We start from the raw sequence: 7,657 nt of genomic DNA, 5'->3' as shown, positions 1-7,657 counted from the left end.
GATTAGTTATGTAGCTCTTTTCCCTGAGGAATTTTTGCATGGTTTATTTTGGCCAATTTCTGTTTCTTATGATGAATCATAGGGCCTTTGCAGGAAAAAAAAAAAAAAATCTAGGTTTTCTGAGCCAAGATGATTACAGCTGAAAAAGAATGGATTCATTTCTCAAAGATGGGGAAGTTAAAACACAGTTGTCCTAGATTGAATAGAAAGGGATTTGCTGCCTAAGAGACGTGGCATATTTGCTTTATGCATTGTAACTGTGGACACAAATAATCCATTTGCAGCAATAATTCTCAATTTATTGTTTATAAACCAGCCTTAATTTAAATCAACAAAACAAATTCCAAGAGCACACTTGTAACTCAGTTATTGGGAACTCAGAATCTATTTTACTATGGATAAAATGTTATGAATATTGTTTAGGCAGCTAGGCAAGACCACAAAACTTATTTCATACTTTCCATCATTTCAACTTGTGTTTATTTCAAAATCAGGCACAGTCTAAGAAACTGGGAGGTTAATATAATGAATAAGCTCTGTCATCCCAAGAAACTCAGGTTTTACGCAAGGGATATATACCAAGGCTTTTCAACAGTGATCTATATGAACTAAAAAAAAAAAATTCTAGGCAAATAATTCAACCTAAAAAAAAATCTTTAGGAGTACCCAATTAAGTATATTGATTTATTTTCTTTGCTACAAAAATTGAACTAAATTTGCTTGCATGACATCATGCGACAGTGAAACAAGCAGAGCTGCAGTCAGATTTTCAGGTACTGCTGGTTTTCCAGAGTTTGTGTTGTCTATATTGGAGTTGAAAAATCTCAAGCAAACTGAAGCCTCAGTCTGCTAGGCTGCCTTGGACCTGCAGGGTACAATGGGAGATAAAGAACTATGATTAGAGTTACCTCTCCTGGTAATCTCAGCATTACAGCGTGGTTGGATTTTATGCAATGGAGGCATACATTCCTGAAGGACCCCCATAATTCAAAACTGGCATCATTCGACAATAATTTTCCCAAGGGGAAAAAAGGAAAATAAGAGGGATACTTCCTGGTCTGCATAAATCTAGTCTTTAGAATATATTTCTGCTTAATGCTGCTTTTTTATCTTCTCAACATAATCGCAAATATTTCAGAGTGCTAGCTCCTAAATTAGCATGGTGTTTCCAAAGTGACTGACTTTCCAGTCAGTTATGCAGCTCTATCTCCACCACTCAGTGAATGAATGCCACAAGAAATGCCAGGCTCTTTGTAAGACTGTGACATGGTTAGATGTCATTACTGTTTACCAACTATAAAAGTGGCCTCGTTTGCAATTTAGCAGGCCTATCAGCATTGAAATTATACAAGACTTGACTTTGTTGGGTTTGTCTTTGTTTTGAATTTAGAACATAGAAAGAAATTCTCTTGATCTTGATTTTCAGCATAAATGTAAAACATACAAAAAAGGCCTCAGATTCCCCTTGAACTTTTGGATTGTGAGAAAAAGGTCTGAGATAAGTTACCACAGCGATGTCATTTGATTTCTAATTTGATGTAATACTAAGATTTTATTAATATTTTATTAACGAAATATAAAATAAGTTCATATTTCAAATTATCATAATTCGCATTTGTATAAAATCTGATGAATTCCAGGAGTTTTCACAAGTTAAGTATCTTGTTCTTAACCCCCATGGTATGTCCTGTAAAATGGGGGTTACACATTAGACTTTAGATTGGGGAAAGAGTTGGTTTTGAAGAGGGTGAAGAGGAAGTGATAGCAAAGGTCAGAGGAAAGAAAAAGGTTTGGGCCATTCAGCCAGATGGGGTTCAGCAAGTGTTCTCACCCAGGCCTCTGCCCACTAAACTGGAGCTAAGGCAAAGATCTTGTTCCTGAAAGTCTAGAAACCTGGCTCTGATGGGAAAGTTAGTAGGAAAATCATGCACCAGGATGATAAACACATAAGAGTTGCACTACCAGGTATATATAGTCTTTAAGGATAAAAGTTTAAGACGCTCTTTATTGAGGACCAATTTAGTTTTGTTTAGAGAGAGTACAGTGTTCAAATCAGTACAATTAAAACATTGAAGAAAGAGTATTTATACAAATAACCGAAGTTTGAAATGTGATATATAAAAAGAGATATTCCTAGAAAAGTAAGGAAATGTAACCTAAACATTTTTCTTTTAGACTTGATGTGACAGCCTTCTTTATGTATCTCTTTTTCTATTTTCAGATTTTTATCATTTTGGTTTTGTATTCTTTTTCTCAGCTTTATCATTATTCTACTTTTAAAGTAAAAGGAAATGTGTTTGGCTTTCCATACGTAATCCCAGTGCATTTTCAAAAACCATTTCACAAGTCCCTCAACTTAAACTAGATGTCTTTATTTGTTAGTGCCTCTTGATTTGTTGAGGAGGGCGGAGATTATTGCTATGAAAAACCTATGCAGAAACTTTTATGTGTTTTCCTACCAATTCCCAGAAATTTTACACTTTTAAAAGTTTTTCAGCATATGGCTACTGATGGAACATTCTTTTGGAATTTAGTGTCTAGGATCATTACCTTCCACTTCTATATATCAAATTAGAGAGGCCACTATTTACCTAAGCTCTTTCCAGTCAGCAAATTCCCTCTGTTTTATTTTGTCCTTTATATCTAGCATCTTCCACCATCATTTTATGTTACTTAGACCTTTTATCACATTGATTCAAGTTTTATTTTGCAAGTGATCACTCTATTTATATATTTTCATTGTCTTTAATGCTTTTCATGAGGTTCTACAAGATGCTTCTATAAAGCACAAAATAAAATTTTAACTAGCTGAAATTTTCATTTTTTAATCTCTTTAGCATTTTTTATTACAGTAAAAAAATACATCAGAGTCCCCTGAAAGTGTTATCTTTGGATTCTGTAAATCTTTTAACACCTTTTATTGATAAGGAGCATTTTTGGCAACTAAACGTCTTTGGATTTCTGTCTAACAAACACCTGCTTTATATAGAATTTGACAGCAGCAAAAAACGAGTAACCACTGTATTTGGAACATTATATTTAATTATATTTGAAATCTCAAGGAAACAAATCCTTTACTTGTAACTTTTCTGTGTAGAACTTTTCTGTAAAATTGTTAGTATTCAATTTCTCTCTATATTTTAAAATAGTTCTAAATCGTGTTATGACATTTTCCCAATTAAAATCAAGTATGGTTCCAGTATAAATAATATTGATTTCTGAGAAATTTATTCTGACAATCTACACCAAGCCACAAAAAAAAAAAATGACAGTTTTTCCAGTTTTTATATTCCTGTGTTAGTATATCCTTATTTTATTTTGTGACTACATTTCTAAGTTTGACAATTAAAAGGTAACACTGAGAAATCCTCATTAGACTGTGGACTCCTAGAGGAAAGAGACTCTATCTTATTTATCTTGGTAAACTTGGTAACTTTTTGGAAAATAAGCCTCATAGTAATATAAAATACATTATCAAATGACTTTTGAATGCATTAATTTTTTCCCAACAGTTTTAGTGCATTTTTAATTTCCTATTAAATTCACTGCCATCTTTACATTCTTCTCAGTCTGTTCTGTTGCATTTTGTATCACATTCTTCATTGCAGAATCAAACGTATTTTGCTATTTTTCATTAAACTTTATTATACATATATACTCAAAATAAAAAATATTAGAAAATACAAAATCAAAATTTCCCTGAATTCCTCACCCAGAGATAGCCATGAGGATTTTAGTAGATACAGTGTAAATCTTTTCTCCCTGCATATAAATGCAACAGATATGTGTTATATGTATTTTCAAAAATTTAGATCACATTACATACCCTACTTTGCAACCTCTGGAGTATCTTTATATGTCAATTAAGATACAACTGTAGCATCATTTTTAGTAATGGCATTTTTGTTCCACTATAGATTTTCATATAATTTATCTATTAAAATGTTGCATACTGGCAGCTATAACTCAGGGCCCACAACTACATTTGGTTTTTCCTGCACATAATTTTAAAACTTAAAAATATTTTTCAAAACTGCGAATTTACAGTTATTTTCATAAACCAAAAATTCTGGCAACTTTGTGCCAACAATCCCAACTAGCAGCCATCTTCTAGAGTTGCCTGCATGGTTTGTCACACAACCAATTTGCCACTACTCCCTACTATTTTACACCCAGCCTACTTCACTAATTTCAGTTAACTTCCACTTGGCTATACCTTTGATTAAATAATGCCCTATTTTGGAGGATTTTTCACTATTAAAAAAGGTCTTATGATGAAAAACTCATTTTTTATGCAATCATCTTTGTACATTCTTCTGATTCTTTTTTCCCTTAGAATAAGTTTCTCATAGAGGAATTGCTGGGCCAAAAGGTATTTTTAAGTCTTGATTCAGATCACCAAGTTAATCTCCAAAAGTTTTTACATCTGTAACTCTTATCATGAGATCCTGTTTCTACCTGCTAGCCGTCTGTTCCTCTGTCCATGCGGGCCAAGATATTCTACTTATGCTTTATTGATCCAAAAAGAATTTAAAAAATGATGGTACTTATTGTCAGCAAGAGTGAGGCAGATGTGGGTTATCTCATACTTGCATAAATCAATATTTCTCTGGAAGGTTGCCTTTATTATAAGGATTCACATATTTCTTCCCTATTAGATCACAGTTTCTAAAACATTGTTAAATATGGAATTTTCAACCTATTCATTTTTATTAATAATAATACAAAACCACACTTTGCCTCAGATTTCCTAGCTGCACTTCTCTTCTGTTAACCTTCTCATGTAACTGGAGAAACTTAAAGAAGGATAAGCTACGAATAGTTTGCCTTTTAATCCCTTAACACATATGGTGAGTTTATGTGAGAAATCTAGCTTACATGTTATTGTCCTTTGAGGAAAGTTATTAATTACCTGGGTCATGTTTACTTCTACAAATCCAAAGCTATTAAAATAGTTCTGACAATGGAAGAGAAAAAAAAAATGATAAAAAAGGACTGCAACCATTAGATTCTGATTTATTTTTACATGAATTACGGGAAGCCCCATAATCAAGCCTAGTACTAAATTGTCACTTTCTGAAGGACTTGGAACTCGAAGATTTTTTGTGTGTTTCACTCCACACACACCCCTCCCATACTTACCTTCTAGACTTACAGATGATGTTTATACGTGTTTATTAAAGCCAATAATTTCATGAATAAACCAATTAGTTATCTTAAAAGGAAAAACTTTCCTGGTGTTTTACTCAAGTTTCCACTTGATGACATTTAGGCCCATATTTGCTCATGTGTTCAATCAATTTTGAATCTCATTACAAAAAGAAAAGACTTCAGTTTTGAAATAACAAAAGACATGTGAGAATGTTCTTTATTTTTAAAAAGACTTTTTAGTTAATAATGTTCGAATAATCTTATCAGCTATATATACATATTTATTTTTGCATACAACACTATATATATAGTTGTGTGTGTGTGTGTGTGTGTGTATCAGCTAAGACATAGGCAGAAATATAGTATATTTTTAACCTTGTACACTACACCTGCTTTATATAGAATTTGACAGCAGCAAAAAACGAGTAACCACTGTATTTGGAACATGATATTTAATTATATTTGAAATCTCAAGGAAACAAATCCTTTACTTGTAACTTTTCTGTGTAGAACTTTTCTGTAAAATTGTTAGTATTCAATTTCTTTCTATATTTTAAAATAGTTCTAAATCGTGTTATGACATTTTCCCAATTAAAATCAAGTATGGTTCCAGTATAAATAATATTGATTTCTGAGAATTTTATTCTGACAATCTACACCAAGCCACAAAAAAAAATGACAGTTTTTCCAGTTTTTATATTCCTGTGTTAGTATATCCTTATTTTATTTTGTGACTACATTTCTAAGTTTGACAATTAAAAGGTAACACTGAGAAATCCTCATTAGACTGTGGACTCCTAGAGGAAAGAGACTCTATCTTATTTATCTTGGTAAACTTGGTAACTTTTTGGAAAATAAGCCTCATAGTAATATAAAATACATTATCAAATGACTTTTGAATGCATTAATTTTTTCCCAAAAGTTTTAGTGCATTTTTAATTTCCTATTAAATTCACTGCCATCTTTACATTCTTCTCAGTCTGTTCTGTTGCATTTTGTATCACATTCTTCATTGCAGAATCAAACGTATTTTGCTATTTTTCATTAAACTTTATTATACATATATACTCAAAATAAAAAATATTAGAAAATACAAAATCAAAATTTCCCTGAATTCCTCACCCAGAGATAGCCATGAGGATTTTAGTAGATACAGTGTAAATCTTTTCTCCCTGCATATAAATGCAACAGATATGTGTTATATGTATTTTCAAAAATTTAGATCACATTACATACCCTACTTTGCAACCTCTGGAGTATCTTTATATGTCAATTAAGATACAACTGTAGCATCATTTTTAGTAATGGCATTTTTGTTCCACTATAGATTTTCATATAATTTATCTATTAAAATGTTGCATACTGGCAGCTATAACTCAGGGCCCACAACTACATTTGGTTTTTCCTGCACATAATTTTAAAACTTAAAAATATTTTTCAAAACTGCGAATTTACAGTTATTTTCATAAACCAAAAATTCTGGCAACTTTGTGCCAACAATCCCAACTAGCAGCCATCTTCTAGAGTTGCCTGCATGGTTTGTCACACAACCAATTTGCCACTACTCCCTACTATTTTACACCCAGCCTACTTCACTAATTTCAGTTAACTTCCACTTGGCTATACCTTTGATTAAATAATGCCCTATTTTGGAGGATTTTTCACTATTAAAAAAGGTCTTATGATGAAAAACTCATTTTTTATGCAATCATCTTTGTACATTCTTCTGATTCTTTTTTCCCTTAGAATAAGTTTCTCATAGAGGAATTGCTGGGCCAAAAGGTATTTTTAAGTCTTGATTCAGATCACCAAGTTAATCTCCAAAAGTTTTTACATCTGTAACTCTTATCATGAGATCCTGTTTCTACCTGCTAGCCGTCTGTTCCTCTGTCCATGCGGGCCAAGATATTCTACTTATGCTTTATTGATCCAAAAAGAATTTAAAAAATGATGGTACTTATTGTCAGCAAGAGTGAGGCAGATGTGGGTTATCTCATACTTGCATAAATCAATATTTCTCTGGAAGGTTGCCTTTATTATAAGGATTCACATATTTCTTCCCTATTAGATCACAGTTTCTAAAACATTGTTAAATATGGAATTTTCAACCTATTCATTTTTATTAATAATAATACAAAACCACACTTTGCCTCAGATTTCCTAGCTGCACTTCTCTTCTGTTAACCTTCTCATGTAACTGGAGAAACTTAAAGAAGGATAAGCTACGAATAGTTTGCCTTTTAATCCCTTAACACATATGGTGAGTTTATGTGAGAAATCTAGCTTACATGTTATTGTCCTTTGAGGAAAGTTATTAATTACCTGGGTCATGTTTACTTCTACAAATCCAAAGCTATTAAAATAGTTCTGACAATGGAAGAGGAAAAAAATGATGAAAAAGGACTGCAACCATTAGATTCTGATTTATTTTTACATGAATTACGGGAAGCCCCATAATCAAGCCTAGTACTAAATTGTCACTTTCTGAAGGACTTGGAACTCGAAG

This window comes from Pteropus vampyrus, unplaced genomic scaffold (genome assembly GCF_000151845.1).
Source record: "Pteropus vampyrus isolate Shadow unplaced genomic scaffold, Pvam_2.0 Scaffold97, whole genome shotgun sequence".
Classification (NCBI taxonomy): domain Eukaryota; kingdom Metazoa; phylum Chordata; class Mammalia; order Chiroptera; family Pteropodidae; genus Pteropus; species Pteropus vampyrus.
Note: the sequence above shows the minus strand (reverse complement) of the source record.